The 20,072-nt window shown below is 38.2% G+C and overlaps 1 pseudogene; it reads right to left on the bottom strand.

Annotated features, from left to right (window-relative positions):
• Positions 1-1,564: 1,564 nt before the first annotated feature.
• Positions 1,565-2,098, bottom strand: LOC125365031 (annotated as a pseudogene).
• Between the last annotated feature and the right edge of the window lie 17,974 nt (positions 2,099-20,072).

Genomic DNA, 20,072 nt, shown 5'->3' with positions numbered 1-20,072 from the left:
TAACAGCAGTAGAGCCTTTGCTTCCTGCAACTGGGGATACTGATGGTTTCTAGTTCTATCACAGCCTAAATTGCTTCCTTCACACTGTCAGTGTCACCATGGTAACTATCCTCAGAGACTGACTAGTGACACTGAGACTTTTATTCTAGTGACTAGATGGAATTCTAACTAGAGCATTCCTTTAAAACAGGCTAAAGAAATCTGATGTCTACTGCTTCATACAAGATACATTATGCATAGTATCCAAGGTCTAGACAAATAAGTATTAAATAGTGAATTAACATTGATTAGAAATACATGAGTTTCAGAAGAATCAATTTTTTTATTGTTAAAGATTTATGTCTCATTTCACTTCAGATACATTATTTAAAAATCAAACTCCAGGGTCAGTGTGGGCTGCCACTTGAATCTTCACTGATGTTGGGAAAACAGGCTTGAAGTATTGAAACTCTCATTGGATAATTTGCTGTTATATATATTTTTCATTTTGTTCTACAGTGAGAGACAGTTCTAGGAAGCTACATCTTCTCTTCAGCTATACAAAGTGTTTGTTGGTATATACTTATTGTTAACAATATTGGTGGATAGCAGATTGATAGCATCAGAACAGCTACTGTCTTTGTAGACTCATTACCTTGATCATGATACAGAGCAAAAGCATAAGTTCAACAAATACAAAAATGAGTTGGAAGACAACAGAAAATTGATCTTTCTCTTCAAGATGGTTAGAGAGGCAGCTCCATACCAGAGCCTTGTCTACTTTTGTACCTAGTATTCATGATTATTTCTGTGCTTTCTCTCTCTCTCTCTTCCCTTTTCTTTGTTGCAGTACTGGGATTTGCACTCAGGACCTTGTACTTAGTAAGCAGATACTTTACTACTAAAGCTACACCCTCCCAGCCCTTTCACACTTGAGTTATTTTTCAGACAGTTTCTGTTGCTGTGTCTAGCACAGTAGGGTGATCAGATCCCTACAAGGGGAACAGCTTGGTATGACAAAGACACAAAGTTAATCTCAAGGAATTGAAGTGGGGGTCCATTTCACAGGACACAAGTATATCTCCTAGGTGATTTTTACTATCCAGCATGATGTAGGTGATCCTTGCAAACTTGTGAAGTGAATTCCTCTTCCAACACAAAGCCAACATCATTCTAGCAGAAGCACAACCTCAAGCTGATTGTCCCACTTTTAAGCAAACATCCCTGAGTAAACCAGCTATCTCCTCATCTTGACCTGTGATAGGGGCTAGGGCCACTCTATCTCCCAATGCATACTTCTGCACACAACCAAAGTGACCCTTGTCACGTAGGTGTTCTTGGCCTTGTGCCTTTGCACTCAGTCAAATGTGCCTTCAGCCTTGCTTAGGGAGAACAGCGGTTCCCAAACCACTGTTTTTAATGCCACCTTGGCATTAAAAAATGGATTCAAGTCTGCTTCATTCTCATAAATTACAAAATATGAAGGTAGCTATGTTAATGACAAGTCTCAAACAGTACTGAAAAAAATTTGTGCAACTATAGGAGTCAGCCTCTCTGGCAGAGCCTCATTAGAAAAGGAGCCTTCCTACTGCTGGTCCAGATGTAGTGTCCTATTGGTCTTCCCCTTTTCCAGCTTCTACCCAGGTGTCTGCTGTTCATCTCCATTTTCTCTATCTTGTCCAGCACTATTTGTTACTTCCCTTGTAGCCTTCTCTTTTCTGGTCTGTGCTCATATTTTCTCAGCATTTTTTTAACAGCAGTTTTTTTGTTTTTTTAAAAAATCTTAGTACTTGTCCCTCAAGCTAGCTCATACTTTGCTCCACAGTGGCTATAGTCTGTTCTGCTTTAGAAAGCTGAAATTTGTATTCACTAATTTGTCTATTGACATTTCTCTCCCTCTCAGTAAATTGCAAATCTGAGCTGTTCTGCATATGCTGTGCCATTTCGCCTGGAGCTCTTCTGCCATTCTTCCTCTGTCTCTAGCTACAATTTGCTACTCTGATAGCAGCTTTTCTTCTCCTCCAGCAAGTTTCCATAGCCTTTCATCTAGTTGCCCCTTCTCCTGATGATTCCAAGACCTAGGCACCATCTGATACACATCAGTAATAGCTCCAACCATGGATTTATGATGGGAGTGTGGTCAAGGATTATAACTAAGGCACTCTTTTCAATAAGCTTGACCCTTGGTCAAAGGCCTTCTGTAAGTTCACCCTTCATATGCATGCTCTTCCTTTCTAACTGCTTTGCTGGTTTTCCTTTTTTTCTATCAAATTCTGCTATTTGTTCCTCCCGTTCTTCAATGATATTTTTGAGAATGTTTACCTGATAGACCAGTTTGTGCTTCTTGTTCAATTGTGCATTGTGCATGGCTTTCTTAAATTTCTCTTCCACTTCAGACAAAGCCTCTTGCAATTTACCAGTGTAGTGTCCCCACTTTCTCTCTTGGGTGAGTTTCCACGGAGAGGCAGATTTTCGAGATAATGGCCTCATGTTATCATCAGCACACTGTCAGATTTTTTTTTTCATTCAATTGTTGGTTGTATATCCACTTTCCTAGTGTGTATTTCTGGTTTCTGTCCTGCAGCCAATTTTGTTGTTAGTCTAGCCTCTGCCTCTTTGACAATGTTGTTTAGAGTTTCACTTTCTGTAGAAAATTTATGTTTGGGGGTATTATCTTCCTTCCTGAGCCAGGAGACCCCACTTGTGTTCTAAATAGTCTTTTAGTTTTGAAAGTGCTTTTGCTCTCCATCTAGCCCTTAGTGATGGCAATTCTCTTTTCCACTATTTATTTTGCTTCTAAACTTTTAATTTATACTTCTCATGTTGTTGGGAAGACTGTGGTTTTGGTGTCACCCTGAAAGAAGTCACAAGGATGAGAAATGAAGGGTGAGAGGCCTTGCAGTCAGATTCCATTCCTGGCCCCCAACCAGGCTTGCTGAATGGACCCTGTGATTCCCTGCTCCTGCCTGTGCTCTTGATCTGGCAACTTAGACTCACCAAGGCTATGATTGATGAGTTGCAGCTCAAGCCAAGGTCTACTGCTTTTGTTCCAGGTTGGCCCTGGATGGCAATCTTTCTACCCATGGCCTTTTTTATATCAGGATCAAAGAGGAGTGCCATCATGCCTAGTTGGTTGGTTACTATGGGAGAGTAGTTAACTTTTTGCCCCAACTGGTCTTGAACTTCCTGATTTCTACTTCCAGAGGAGCTGACATTACAGATGTGGCAACTGAAGCCTTATTAGAAACTGTGTGTGTGTGTGTGTGTGTGTGTGTGTGTGTGTGTGTGTGTGTGTGTGTGTGTGTGTTGATCTCAAGGCTTGAACTCAAGGCCAGAGCACTGTCCCTGAGCTTTTATGCTCCAGGCTAGTGCTCTACCACTTGAGCCACAGTGTCACTTCTGGCTTTCTGGTGGTTAATTGGAGATAAGTCTTTCAGACTTCCTGCCTAGACTGGTAGAACCACAATTCTCAGATCTTAGCCTCCTAGGAGTTAGAATTATAGGTGCAAGCCACCTGTGCATCGCTAGAAGCTATTTTGATGTGTAATTTCAATAAGAAGATATCACATTTATCAAACTACTTTAATATAAAATCAAGTGACTAATGCTTTGCCTATTTTGTTGAGACATTTGCATGTGATTATCTGATGTGGATCTATTCTTATTCCTCTGATATATATTTCTCTTGCTCTTTTCTTTTAAAAATTATTGTAAAGGTGATGTACAGAGGGGTTACAGTTACATAAATAAGTTAATGAATACATTTCTTTTTGAACAGTATTTACTCCTTCCTTCATTTTCTCCCACTCCCCCCACCCCCAACTCTTGTCCTTCCAAACCGTAAAGTTCATTTCCAATACAGTGTCTGGTGACTATCACTGTTGCATTGGTTCACCCTTTGTCCCACCATTTCTGTGATTTCCCTTCCATTCAGATATATACAAGACAAAGGGTATAGAAATCAAATACAGTGACAACAGGGAATAAGCCAATGGGGAAAAAAGTGAAAAAAAGAAAGAACTGCAAATAGTACAAGGGGAAAAAAAACCAACCCTTGATTCAATTTCTTGGCGTTCATTTTGATAAGCATCATGTTGTAAGGTCATATCCACATCTTTATTGAGCCATTGTGACCCTCTGCTAAGACTATCCTAGACATATTCTATTTATTACAAATGAGAGAAACCATGCAGCATGTGTTTCTTTGAGTCTGGCTTACTTAGCTTAATATGATTTTTTCCAAGTCTTTCCATTTCCTTATGAATGGGGCAGTGTCATTCTTTCTGATAGAAGCATAGAATTCTATTGTGTATACATACCATATTTTCTTGTTGCATTCATCTACTGAAGGGCATCTGGGTTGATTCCATATCTTAGCTATGGTAAATAATGCTGCGATGAACATAGTTGTGCTGCTGGATTTAATGTGGCATTGTTTGTGATCATTTGGGTCAATGTCCAGGAGTGGGATTGCTGGGTCATAGGGGAGCTCATGTTTAGTCTTCGGAGGAACCTCCATACTGCTTTCCAGCATGGCTGAACAACTTTTTATTCCCACCAACAGGGTAGTAGTGTTTCATTTTGGCCATACCCCTGCCAGCATCTGTTATTAGTTTTCTTGCTAATGGGCATTCTATGCCATTTGTGTGTGACTGTATGGGATGTAGAATTGGTGTAGAGAGGTCTTGTTATCAGCATAGATAACTCTCATGACAGAAACTACCTGCTTGATTTGGATGAATTCATAAGGACAAAAACCATGAAGACAAAGTATCACACAGTTTCCTACATGAATAGATATTATATTGAGTGGGTGGGAATGGAAGTGACCAAGTAGGCTTCTGGAGGCCCTGTACCTGAAGAAGAGCTATCTTTGTGCTCACTTAGAAGTTCTAGGTATGTTCTAGAGGGAAAGGGTGATCCATCTTTCCTGAAACTGGTTCCTGATCAGATCCCTTATATTACAGGCCTAACTGCTAGATCTCCAGCTTGGCTTGAGAGGAAGGTTTTTGCTTTAGCAGTCAGTCTTAGTAAGATGCAGGGTAATAACAAGGGTGTGAACTTTTCACATCATAGGCATCTACAAGATACCATGAGAAAATGTGACCATATCTGCTTCTGTAGATAAGCAAGGTTGACTGGACCAAAGATTTGCATCCCAGAGCGATTTTCTTGTTTAATCCACGTGTTCATCTTGCTTATACCCAGGGGAAAATTTGTCAAGAGCTAAAAACTCCATACTTCAACAACAGCTAAACAGAATCTCCCAGAGAATATCTAAATGTGATAACTTTATGCAAATTGCCCATAAAGAGACTCAAATTTCTGACCTATGATAAATAACTTGTGCAAAGTATTATTGTTTAAGAGAAATCCAAACACTCCATTCCATTTCTATAACCCTGTGTGGAATATAATTTTCTCTGAACTTATAAATAATAGAACAGAATAATTAGATTTGCCTCTACTTATTTTTTTTCCAGTGTAATCATAATCTATTTCAAAGAGACACAGGCTGTGTCCCCTAGGAACTTTTAGACATGGTAATAGAGATTAATGATTAAGAAATGCATTAGGGAGTTTTTTAAAAATCCAAACCATGGAAAGGAAAGAAGCAGGACTGGGCAGGGGGAGGGGCTGATACAATCCCATTCCATGGAATTTCAGATTTGTTCAGGGGGTGGGTATTTACAGCAGCCATGTATGTATGCCCCTTCACTTGGGGAAGGACACCTTCCAGGCAAGGCAATTCCTGCCAAGGACTGAAAGTCCTGGAATCCAGCACATTCTGCACCTGGCAGTAATTCCTTTTAGTTGTAATATGGGTCACAAGTCTTAGTATTATGGGCTACACTATGGGTCATCAAAATCATGGATAGAAGTTCTACTCCTCAACTTCTCAGCATGGGGCTATAATTGGAGTTAGGGTGTTTAAGGAAGTGACTGAGTTAAAATGTGGTCTTGAGGGTGAGCCTTAATCCAATATGACTGCCATCCTTTTTTTTTTTTTTTCTGTTTTGGTACTGGGGCTTGAACTCAGGACGTTGTATGACTGCCATCCCTATAGGAAAAAGAAATTTATATTCAGAGAGACCCCAGTCACATGTGCTCACAAAAAGAGGACCAATAAGTTATAACATCAGTCCTTTTTTTCAATTTTTTAAAGTATACAATCAGTATTAAATTCTGAATAAAAATCTGAATTTATGGGATAGTCATGGTGGCATATGCTACAAGGTATATACCTGTAATCAAAGCCTCTTGAGAGGTAGAAATAGGAGGATCATAATTCAAGACTAGCTTAGTAATAGGATCCAGAAACTGATTAAGAATATCATACATCATGACCAAGTAGGCTTCATCCCTCAGTCACAAGGATGGTTCAACATCTGTAAATCAATCAACGTAATTCACCACATAAACAGAACTAAAATCAAGAATCACATTGTTATCTCAGTCGATGCCCAAAAAGCCTTTGACAAAATACAACATCCATACCTATTAAAAGCTTTGGAGAGAACAGGAATAGATGGAACATTCCTCAAAACAATAAAAGCCATATACAACAGACCAACTGCTAATATCATATTAAATGGAGAGAAACTTAAATCATTCCCCCTAAACTCAGGAACAAGACAAGGATGCCCACTCTCCCCACTTCTTTTCAACATAGTGTTGGAATCCCTAGACATAGCAATAAGGCAAGAGGAGGACATCAAAGGGATCCACATCGGCAAGGAAGAAATCAAGTTATCCCTATTCGCAGATGACATGATCTTATATCTGATGGACCCAAAAAACTCAGTCCCCAAACTCCTATACCTAATAAACCAATTTGGCAAAGTAGCAGGATACAAAATCAACCCACAAAAGTCAGCAGCTTTTCTGTACACCAGCAATAGACAAACAGAAAAGGAAATTATGGAAACAATTCCATTTACAGTAGCCAAAAAAAGAATAAAGTACCTAGGGATCAACTTAACCAAGGACGTGACAGACCTATTTAATGAAAACTACAAAAATCTAATAAGGGAAATCAAAGAAGACACAAGGAGATGGAAAGACCTCCCATGCTCATGGGTAGGCAGAATCAATATAGTGAAAATGGCCATATTGTCCAAATTGTTATACAAATTCAATGCAATACCTATCAAAATCCCAGCCACATTCTTCACTGAAATAGAGAAACCAATCCATAAATTCATATGGAACAACAAAAAACCTAGAATAGCCAAAGCAATTCTAGGCAAAAAAAGCAGTGCAGGAGGTATCACAATACCTGACTTCAAGCTCTACTACAAGGCCATCATAACAAAAACAGCATGGTATTGGTATAAAAACAGATTGGAAGACCAATGGATTAGAACTGAAGACCCAGAAATAAAACCGCACTCTTACAGCCAACTGATATTCGACAAAGGAGCTAAAGACATACAATGGAATAAACATAGCCTCTTCAACTACTGGTGCTGGGAGAACTGGGCAGCCATATGCAGAAAACTCAAAGTAGACCCAAGCCTATCACCATGCACCAAGATCAACTCAAAATGGATCAAGGACCTCAACATCAGACCTGAATCCTTGAAACTACTGAAGGACAGAGTAGGAAAGACACTAGAACTTATAAGGCACAGGAAGGAACTTCCTGAATAGAGTCCCAGGGGCACAACTAATAGGGGAAAGACTCGACAAATGGGACTACTACAAATTAAAAAGTTTCTGCACAGCTAAGGACATAGCCACCAAAATAGAAAGACAGCCAACGATATGGGAAAGGATATTTACCAGCACAGCAACAGACAAAGGCCTGATATCTGTCATCTACAGAGAACTCAAAAAACTAAGCCCCTCCAAGCCCAATAAACCTATTAGGAAATGGGCAAAAGAGCTAAAGAGAGACTTCACAAGAGAAGATATAAAAATGGCAAAGAAACATATGAGGAAATGCTCAACATCCCTGCTAGTAAAGGAAATGCAAATAAAAACAACCCTGAGATACCACCTCACCCCAGTTAGAATGGCCTATACTCTGAACTCAGGAAACAACAAATGCTGGAGGGGCTGTGGGGAAAGAGGAACCCTTCTCCATTGTTGGTGGGAGTGCAAATTAGTACAACCACTTTGGAGAACAGTATGGAGGTTTCTCAAAAAGCTCAATATAGACCTACCCTATGACCCAGCCATACCACTCCTAGGCATCTATCCTAAACAGCAAAATCCAAGATATCAAAAAGGCATTTGTACTTCCATGTTTATCGTGGCACAATTCACAATAGCTAAAATATGGAAACAACCCAGATGCCCCTCCACAGACGAATGGATCCAAAAACTATGGTACTTAAACACAATGGAATACTACATAGCGATTAGGAATGGTGAAATACTGTTATTCGCAGGGAAATGGTCAGAACTCGAACAAATAATGTTGAGTGAGACAAGCCTAGAACACAGAAAACAAAGGGGCATGATCTCCCTGATATATGACTGTTAACAAAGGGAGATGGAGAGACAGTAGAGACCAAGTCTGTGAATACTGTATATGTTCTTGATACATTGTATATTGCATATATGTCAACCTGACCTAGACAAGGGATAGAAAAACAGGTCGTAAGATATCATAAGAAATGTACACACTGCCCTACTATGTAACTGCACCCTCTTTGCACAACACCTTGTAAAAAAATTTATGTCCAATTAATAAAAAGAAAAAAAAGAAAAAAAAAAGACTAGCTTAGGTCCTCAGCTCCCCCAAAGTTAGAAGACTATCAAAAACAATCTGGATCTGGAGGTAAAAGAATGTGGTCTTAGCTATTTGGGAGACAGACGTAGGATCCTAGTTTTCATTGGACTTGGAAAAAGCATGAAAACCTATCTGAAAAGTAGCAAGGTTAAAATGCCTAGGGATGTGGCTCAAGTAGTTAAATGTGAGGTCCAGTTTACACATCAGAACTGCAAAAAACAGAAACAAAAGCAAAAACAAAACAAAACGACAAAACCAACCAACTGAAGTTATTATTTAAGAATAAGAGAGCTATGTTGGTTAAGCACAGTGTCTTCAAACAAAGCAGATAGCTTATTTTACTGACATGGTGCTGTTGGAACTGGGAAACCAGCGAGCATTCCGTGCCAGGAATGGGTTAATCCAGCTAGAGAAGCCTGATCACTGGGCTGGAGATGATTTTAGAGGCAGGCTCATTGGAGTGAGGTTGTTGCTGACTGGCTGGATTTCAGAAACTGGGAGATGCCACTGATTGGCTGGATTTCAGAAGCATGTCCATTGAGGTGAGTTATTGCCTGAACAAACAAATTTAATTCCAGTTCTGCTTGTTACCTTTTAGCATGACTATAAAATAATTTTTTTCCCTCTAAGCTTGGGGAGACAGTGCCTTGCAAATATAGGTGTCAATAAATATTTCCTGAGCTAATTGAAAAATGGATGATGCCAAGCACAAGTGTACATTTCAGATGAAGCTGGGCCAAAGCTATCTACAAATTCAATGCAATCAATACCCATCAATATCCCAGCAACATTCTTTAACAAACTAGAATAAGGAATCCAAGAATGCACTATTATCATCTCTCAACAAGATGCTGAAGAGTGGGGCAAAAAGCAGACGCATATATGTGACATCATCAAGGAGCAGGAAGTCACCGAGAGACCCTTTGCTGCGGTTCTGCTGGGAAAGAAATGAGGGTGAGTAGTCAGTTGCACATGCTTATTTGCTAGTGCTTGGAATTCCAAGCAAAGATGAAAGAAAATGAACATGACAACAACACAACATTGACTGGAGTGAAGAATGTGGACAAGCACTTAGAATTATTAAGTCTTGTTATTTCCCCTTTTGATGTTAGAACAGTGCTTGAGAGAGTTCGATAAACACTTGCACCTTTGAAATACCTCTATAAATCATTCAGAGGCATCAGTTTTGACATGATAATTAAAACTAATGTTCAGATATTTTTTGCAATTTTTAAAATATTTTGTCTCATGTGCTTAGGTCTTTTGCTGACTTTATTTTGTGCTATTTTCTATAATAATGACTATTCACGGATGCTAAACAATGTTGAGTCAATAAATTTCTGTGTCTAGAGTGATACACACAAACACATACATAGGTACATATGCACATATGTATGCATATACACTCACCTATATACTGTACATAATATATACAGACAATATATACACAATATATAGACAATATGTATATATTATCTAGCTCTTTTTATATTGGCAATCTGCTTATATCTAAGAAAAGATCAGATATCTCTCCTGATAAACTAGATTCTCCTATATTAAAAACATTCTCATATAAAAAATAAACATTTGGAAATATACCGGTACTCATGAACTGCTTTTAAAAAATGACCTAGGTTACAGATCAGCATTTGGGGTGAGTGCTCAGTTGGGATATTGTTTTTCCATTTAAGGGTAAGACCTCATGCTCTCTAGTTCCAAGCCCAAAGGCCACCTTTCAGATTGTAGATTGTAATTCTCTAATCTGAATTATGTCAATGCTAACAATGTATTTATTTTTGAGAAGCAAACTTTCATTTGAAAGACATGATATCTGTTATAAGAAAGATTTGTACAAAGCAAAAGGAAACCCTGAGCAAAACAAGTGTTGAATTCATACCATTGCATAAAAGCTGAAGAGAGAATGGGGCAAGGTGAAGTCATTTCTTCTGGGAACAGGAGTCAGAGACCATGGGGATGATTCTGCAAAAGCTGAGACTAGGTAGTCTAAGGCACCTGATTAGGACCTATTCAGAGAAACAGATGAATGTTAGAGGTCATTAACATCAGAGAAGCAAATGTATGACTGTCTTTATTTCCAATGCCCAGACCATGTTGCAAAACAGAAAAGCAGGCCTATGACCTTAGTATTGGTGGTAATCTTCCGGTAGCAAGCCTCTCAGTACCACCTTGGTGATGGGATCAGATGAAGACATTAGTCTTCCTTTCAGGCTACATTGCTTCATGTAAGGAAATCTTTATGCTGCGTTTTATCTGTTACACATGCCCATCTGTACTAGGAAAATATCATGAGCATCTGAAATCGTCTGTCACTTCCAAATCATCCTTCTCATTTTCTGCTTCCCTTTAAACCCATCCTTTCCTAGCTCCCGCACTTGTGCTAGTTTAAGAAAAAGATGTTTGTTGGATCTTCTGTGACAGCCAGAGAACACAAAGGGAAAGGAGGGACTCTATGGAATGAATACAACCCTGGGTTCAGATACTGTCACAATTGTGTGTGTGTGCGTGCGTGTGTGTGTATACATATACACACACACAATTTGTTTTACTACTGGGATTTAAATTCAGAGACTTGTGCACTTGCTTGATAGTTTTTGCTCAAGTGGTTCTCTACCACTTTACCCACACTCTCACTTTGGCTTTTTTGCTGGTTAATTGGAGATAAGAGCTTCTTGGCTAGCTTCCATGCTGGCAGTTGGCTTTGAACTGGACTCCTCAGATCCCAGCCTTCTGAATGGCTAGGTTTATAAGAGAGCCACCACTGTGGCTGAATCTCAAGCATTATTAATTTTTCTATGCCAGTTCTTACTACAGGAAAAAAATTAAAGTTTCTAGTAGAGACTTGGCTCATTTTTTCCTAGCTTCACCACCAAAGAGAAATTGAATCTTTAAAAAAAAACTGTGTTGTTTAAGTACAGATATAGGAGAGTATGTTAGATTCAGATAGAATGAGATATTAGAACAGAACACGGTAAAATATTTTTCGTATTTAACAAGTTAGTGTATATTAAAAAGTTCTACTTGCTTATGCATCAAATAGTGGATGCAAGTTGATTCCAATATAATAAAATACCATGGGAAGGATTCTGACTATGTTGATTTGGGTTGTTACCTACCTGGGTTTCATGGGTTGTGAAGCTGCTGTGGTTTTTATGTGATGTAATGTCTCCTACAAGTTCCTATGCGGCACACTTGGTCTCTAGTATGGTAATATTGGAAATAATGAGCTCTTTACTGTGGAGTCATGGTCATTACAGTCCCTTCTCTGTTTTCTGTCTTCTGGCATCTGGGTGACCTGTGTCTCTCTTGCTCTCTCTCAGTATTGCAGTGTCTTCAGACTTGATATGACTAAACTACATGGGCCTCACAGGGATGGCCAATTGAAGTGTCTGATTTTTGACTTTCAGCTTTCAAAACGGAGCTAAATAAACCTCTTCTTATACACGTTAATCTGCTTCAGGTCTTTCATTATAGTAACAGAACATGAACTAAATACAGGAGATAATTGATAATCTCAAGCATAACATAGAAAATAGTTCCTAAAAATCTTTTTCTTCTGGTAAAAAATAAGTCTTGAAAAAATATTCAAATACAGATATTTCTTTGACACATAGCACGATTTTAAATTATTCTTTTCTGTAATCCATTATATATATATATATATATATCCACAGTGATTTGAAGTAAATTTATGGAAATTATTATTTTTTATGCTTTTATAAACAACAAAGATCATGTTGCAGTTGGAACTGCTTTTTCTGGCAATTTTTTAGATTATGTTCAATATTTGTGCAAAACCAAGAGTATTTTCTTTTTCAGGCAGGAGAGAAAAGTTTATTCTGCTCCCGAGTTCAAGGTGCATGAGGCGGGCAAGAGAGAGCATATTTTGTAAAATATAGTTCTATTGTTATTATTAGGGTGTTAAACAGATGGGTTACCATTCCATAATCATAAAAAGTGTAAATTCCTTTTGTACAACATGATACCTCCTTCACTTTTCCCTCTTGTCCTTGCCCATAAGTTACATAGTTACAACTGTTGATAATCATTGTCACATATAAAACTCACAATATCAGGCAAATGCTTCGCTTATTAAGAACAGTTGTTCTTACAGATGAATTTAATTTTCAATGGTCATTAAGTGACTGAGGACTCATTAGTAAAGTGTTCATTTGTAACATGATTAGGAAATGAATGGGTCTCTAGCGTTTTCATAGTTTGCATCTTAAATTTGAAGACTAAATCTGTGTGTGTGTGTAGGCTTATTTAAAGTTAGTTTAGGAGTTTTCTCTTTGTAACTTTGAGAAATGATGTTAACTTTATATTTTGTTCTTCTTTTATATTTTATAGATGGTATATTACCTGGACAATTTATGACTCCTAATCATTCAATTAAAAATGGTTCAATTAAAAAATGTCTTGCCAAAACAGAAAGACTTGGAAAAAAAATCATGTTAAGTAAAGTGATCCAAACCCAAAGAAACATAGATTCCATGGTTTCTGTCATTGGCAATAATTAGAAAATATCTATGATAGTCCTAACGGATGATCACAATAGCTCAATAGCTATGTATATATGATCATGTAAGATAACGCTAAGCAAAATGAACTCCAAGACATGGAAACAAGAGTCTTTTTTTATTGTTGTTTTTTTTTTTTAATGTACTATGTGACTTTTTTTTCTTTTTTCTTTCCTTTGTTACTGTATTTGTTCCCTATTGTTACTGTATTTGATTTTGGTACCCTGGGTATTATATATACATTTATCTGAATTAGATAAGAGGGGGGAACATCAAAATGGTGAGACAAAGGTTAATATATTGGAATTTACAAAAATATGTTGGAAATTATTTGTACAACTGTGGGGGGGAGGGAATGTGAGAGAGAAAAATGAGGGAGGGGGTAACAAGTATGACAAGAGATGATCTCACTACCTTACATCTGTAACTGTAACCCCTCTGTAAATAACCTTGACAATAAAATGAAATTAATAAATAACATAACCAGTAAAGGATAGCAGAATGACTTGAACTCAAGAATCTTTGATTCTAAAGATAATTCAAAAAATGTACTCATTACCTTACTTATGTAACTCTAACCCTGCTGTACATCATCCGTACAATAAAATAAAATTGAAAAAAAGAGTCCTGTCAAAAATATTAAAAAGGGGCTGGGGATATAGCCTAGTGGCAAGAGTGCCTGCCTCGGATACAGGAGGCCCTAGGTTCGATTCCCCAGCATCACATATACAGAAAACGGCCAGAAGCGGCGCTGTGGCTCAGGTGGCAGAGTGCTAGCCTTGAGCGGGAAGAAGCCAGGGACAGTGCTCAGGCCCTGAGTCCAAGGCCCAGGACTGGCCAAAAAAAGAAAAAAAAATATTAAAAAGGAATCCCCCAGAAAAAGAGAAAGAAACCAAAGTGTTTTGCCCCCTTTAATCCATGAATGTCATTGTGATGATGCTGTGCACTCAAAATTAAGAATGAGATTTGCAAATTATTATAATAAAAATCCCCTCAAGTAGCCATGTCGCAACCTGCAGTGACCTGGAAAAGACAATAACGGATACCAGACCTTGGAATTGAGATTTGGGGCAACAGAGTCCTGAAGTCTTCCACCAGTTTCAAATGCCCTGGGTCCATTTTACAAGGTGTTTATTGAGTAGGGTACAGGAGTGGATGTACAGAAGGTGAGACCAAGTATCCTGAAGTCACAAATACCTATCATGGGGTATAGTCGTTACTCAAGTGACAAATAACTTCTTTATATTAAGCAGTGTGTATAAGTAGTAAATGACTTACAGTTAGCATAGATTTTTGTCTCTCCTCAAGTTCCTGGAAAGTTTGGTGTGGAAATAGCCTACATCCATGGGAATCTGAATTCCCATCAAGCAAGGACTGATTACCCAGTTGGGGAAACTGTCAGCATTCTGGAAGTTCATATTGGGAGGAGGCCTTCCAACATCCCAATCCTCTCGGGTCCTACAACTTGGCTTTTGGCAGCTCTCACACAGCCAGACTCATTTTTCTTCTGTCATTTAAAATGATCACAGAATGGACTTAATTTAGAATAAATAACCTTTTTCTTTTCCTTCAAGAGAAAAATATAGCAGATATTTCTCAGTATGAATTGTCAAAATTTTCTTAGATGTACGATAGATAGGCTAAGTCATGGTTCCCCATGGAGCCTGTGAGTATGTTCTAGTACATGGAAGGATTCACAGATAAGATTAAGGGTATTGAGATGGGGTAGATGGGGTAATGTTCTGGACTTTCTAGGTAGCTCTAGGTAGCCTCACTCATGTACTAAAATGTGGCATCTGCCATACCCCAGTCCTGGCTATTTTTGTTTTGCTTTAATTTTTTTCAAATAATGTCTTCAATTTTGCCCAAGCTAGTGTTGGATTTTACTCCTCCTCCCTATGGCCTCCTGCAGGCTGGGATTATGGACACAGGACACCACATTTCTTTTTGGACAATGTCACCCCTTCCCTCACTTCCAATTTGTCACTCCCGCCTCCACCCACAAGTTATATAGTTCATTTTCAACATAGTGTCTACTAAGTACTACTGGTGCTTTCGTTCATGCTTTGTTTCTCTACTCTATGCCTCTCTTACCCTCCAATGACAGATAAAAGAACAAACAAGACAAAAAAAGAAAATGAAAACAACAACAAAGAAAAAAACCTCTTGTTCCCATTGAAATATCACTTTTGATGTAACATTAAGTACATATATTGACAAAACTGAAAAAATTATCATTGCATATTTAGGAAGGAGTAGCAGAAACACCGGAGTTTATTGATGCAGGTAAGAACTTCCTATGTGGAATTTTAGGGGCTCAGCAAGTAGGACAGAGAACTGACAAATGGGATTGCATCAAATTAAAAAGCTTCTGCACAGCAAAGGTCATAGTTACTAAGCTAAAAACTCTAGAGAACGATAGATGTTTTTGCCAGCAATATATCTGAAAAGGGCCTAATACACATAATATACAAATAGTTCAAGCAAGTAAACCTCAAAGAATCATTAGCCCAATTACTAAATGGGCAATTTAAATAGAGAGTTCTCATAAGAAGTCAAAATGGCCAGTAAACACATAAAGAAACATTCATCACCTTAAGGAAATGCAAATCAAAATACACTGAGATTCCATTTTAATTCAGTAAGACTGACCATCATCAATAATATGAACAATAAATGCTGGCAGCGATGTGAGTATAAAGGAACCCTATCATAGTGTTGTGGTGAAAATGTAAACTAGAGCACCCACTCTGGAAAGCAGTTTGGACATTCCTCAGAAAACAACATAGAACTACCCTATCTATGATCAAGTACCCCTCTCAGGCATTTATTCAAAAGCTTACAAGTAGAGACACTTGCAAACCTATCTTTACTGCTATAGCCAATTTGTGGAAACAGCTCAGATGCCCTACAATAGATGAATAAAATGTGGTATATATTCAACGTGGCTTTACTCATCCACCAGGAAAAACAATATTGTGCCATTTGCAGGTAGTAGATAGACTAGAAAAATTATGTGAAGTGAGGAGAGTCAGGGTAGGAGAGACAAAGGACAAATATTGTCTTTCCTATGTGGATGTCAGGCTTAACCTATAAATACATATGAAAGTTATAAAGGGTCATATGAATATTTATGCAAACACATTACCTAAACCACAGTATACACAAAAGAGGTTTCCAATGGTGTAACTCCGTTGAAGGAGTAACTTTCAATTTAATAAAATGAATACTGGGGGACAAAACAATTGATGTGGAGGGAGGGATGAGGTCAAGGGAAGGGTGACAGGTAAATGGAGAGGAGAAAGGTAGGCAAAAGCACTCATAATATTCAATGTACATAATGAACACAGAATTAGGAAGGGTTGGGGTAGTGAAAGATGGGGAAAATGTTAAAAAGGTTCAGGATGCACTGTACTCATAAACTGATATGTTGAGTTGAAACCCTTTTGTATAATTACTTAAAGATAACAATAATACAGAAGAGAAACGAGCTCTTGACACTGCTTGGCTGTGAACTTGGACATGTTCCTAGATCTGTTGGTCTATTTTGGTTTCGTGTCTGTATATAAATAGTTTTTATAAGGAAAGAACCACCCAAGTTGCTATTTCTCGCTCTCCCTCTCTCTCTCTCTCTGTCCCTGTCTGCATACATGTGGCCTGAATTCAAGGCTTTGCCCTCTTGCTTAGCTTTTTGTTCAATGTTGGCAATTGTGGGGCACACCTGGAAGTCAACTAGCTGGCCCCGCCTGCTTCTCAGTCTTGGGGCCACGTGTGGCTAAGATGGCGGTGCCTACCAACAATGCGCAGCTGCTACAGTGTCTTTGGTTATAACCCGGAGGTGGTTCTGTGGGCTGTGACACCCCCCCCCCTCTTTCGCCCTTGATGGACAGCTCATCCCTCCCCTTCCTGCAGATCTTAGACCTGATTGGCTTCTGTGCCTTATATTAGTGGCCCATACTTCCTCAATAAACGAGATCTTGCGCTGACTTGACTCCCAGGTCGTCTGATTGTCCTCCAGTGAGGGAGGGGTGGGGTGTGGGCGGTCTGCCGACCCTTCTCCTTTCTTGGCTCATCCAGTCGGGGTGTGACTTCCCTGTCTCTCCCGCGGGTCGGGGGAGGGGGGGCTAGAGACCCCGACAGGCAATCTATAACTTAAGCCTTATCTCCACTTCTGGCTTTTTGCTAGTTAGTTGGAGATATGAGTATCTTGGATTTGTTTCCCTGGGCTGGCTTGAACCTCAGTCCTCAGATCTCAGTACTGAGGATTGAGGATTACAGGCACAAGCCCCCTGTACCCAGACAAAGTAGGTATTATTTATTGCTTACACAAATATCTCTTACATGATTTCTTTTTGTTCTTTTAAAATTAAATGAAACATGATTTCTCAATGATGAACTGAGTATTTTGATAATGAAAAAAAAGAAAAGAAAAGACACAGTTGCATTTCTCCTGTAACAAATGGGCAGATATAGCCATGAAGCCAGTGTTGGGCTGGCTCAAAGCCAGGAAGATGGATGATAATGAAATGAGAACTAAAATTCTATGGAAATCTCAGCCTGAAATTTATCCTCCTACTAAAGCCCAGGACAATTCCGTTTCTGAACACACAATTATATAGTAATTTCTTTTTACTTCATTTCAACATTTTTCTTTTTTACTGGGATAGCTGCCTAAGAGCACAGTTATCCATGTGTGAGCATTAATTACCCTGCTACATAATGTGTGTGTATACTAATTACTGAATATTTATGAAATGTTTTTTGTTGAAGCAGTTACATTTTGTACCTTCTGACCACACATATATATGTATATACATATATATGAGCACACATATATAATGTTTTATATAATGACTTTACACAGATTTAATTGTAATCATTATTTATTAAGTACATTTCTATAGAAGAATATAAGCTAGGAATATTTATTATATTTATCTTACCTAAATGCCATGGCAGCTTGGGTAGTTATCAGTAGCTTCTTGAAAAGTAACTTAAAGCCCAGGACTTAGGCAAGTCACTTAAAGTCAATAATCTAACAAGTGAAAGCCAAGTATCAGATTCTTCATTATTATTTGTTGTTTAGATTTTCTGCAACAAATGAGTAGAGATAGTCTTCAATTCTGTTGATTTCTCTGTAAATGATACAGTTTCATTTACTATGATTATACAGTACTTCATTGCATTATATATCCCACATTTTCTTGATTCCTTAGTCACTTGTATGACATATAAACTTCTTGCATACCTTGGCGATTGTGAATGCTGAAGCGATGAACATGGTGTACAACAGGCTCTGTTAAATCCTGATATAATTCTTTGAATATATGCCCCAAAGTATTATCACTGGATTATACGATAGCTTTATTTTAGTCCCACCAGTGGTGTATAAGGGTTCCCTTGCTTCCACGTTGCTGCTAGCATTTGTTCTATTTGTGTTCTTGTTGACGGCCATTCTGACTAGAGTGAGATGAAATTGCAATGTTGGCTTAATTTACATTTCTTTTATGTCCAAGGATGAGTTAAAGCCACAGTACTAACACTCATTTATTTTGAATTGATATTAGTTTACGCTAAGAGATGGGGACAACAAAATTTCAGTCTTGCAAAGCTTTGTTTTTCTAACACTATTTGCTAATGAGGCTATTTTTTTTCTCCAACATATATTTGGGCACCCTTATTAAAAAATCAGATGTCTATAACTGCATGAATTTATTTCTGGTTCTTCTATTTTATTCCATTGGTTTTCATGTCTGTATTTGTGTCCCACTGTTTTTATTTTATGATGCTATAGTTTAATTTGAAGTGCAATATTCTGCTACTTCTAGCACTGCTTTGGCTATTCAGGATCTGTTGTATTGTGTATGAATTTTGGTGTGTGTGTGTGTGAGAGAGAGAGAGAGAGAAAATAATAGCATTAGGATCTTGATGGGGATTGGACTGAATTTTAGATTGCTTTCAGTAGTGCAGTCAATTTTATGATATTAATTCTGACAATCTATGAGCGTGGGAGGTCAGTCTTTCCATCTTCTGTTATTTTCTTCAATAACCTTTTACAGGGCTTATTATCTTCCTTGTGAAGTTTATTCCTTGGTTAAGTTTATTTCTAGGTACTTGATTTTTTTTTTTTGAGGCTACTGTGAATGTAATTTTTTCTTTCTTTCTTTCTCAACCTGTTTATTGTTGGGTAGATTTTTGTATGTTGAGTTTTTATACTTCTGTGTTTCTAAAGGAATTTATCAGATTCGTGAGCTTTGGGTAAAGTATTTTAAATCTTTTATGCATAGAATTATATCTGCAGATAGGGATGATTTGACTTCTTTTCCTCTTTGGGTCCCTTTTAAGTACTTTTTTACCTTATTCTCTGGCTGGGAATTCCAGGAAGATATTGAATATGGCTGGAGAGAATGGTTAACCTACTCTCATTGCTGACTTTGGAGGTCATAATTTTTTATTTTATTTATTTTTTTGGCAGTCCTGGGTCTTGGGACTCAGGGCCTGAGCACTGTCCCTGGCTTCTTTTTGCTCAAGGCTAGCACGCTGCCAACCTGAGCTAAATGGCCTTTTGTATATATGTGGTGCTAAGGAATCGAACCTGGGGCTTCATGTCTATGAGGCAAGCATTCTTGCCACTAGGCCATATTCCCCGCCCCTGGAAGTCATGATTTGAAGCCACTCCTTCAGTCAGGTTTTTCCTGGTTACTTTGGAGCTGAGTTTCGGACACTTTTCTGTGTGGGCTATCTTTGAACTATAATCATGTGAATAACAGGCTTTCTAGGAACTAATATTAGAGGCATGAATCACTGGCACCAGA

The sequence above is a fragment of the Perognathus longimembris genome, chromosome 16 (genome assembly GCF_023159225.1).
Source record: "Perognathus longimembris pacificus isolate PPM17 chromosome 16, ASM2315922v1, whole genome shotgun sequence".
Lineage (NCBI taxonomy): Eukaryota > Metazoa > Chordata > Mammalia > Rodentia > Heteromyidae > Perognathus > Perognathus longimembris.
Note: the sequence above shows the minus strand (reverse complement) of the source record. Positions and strands in the feature narration are given on the sequence as shown.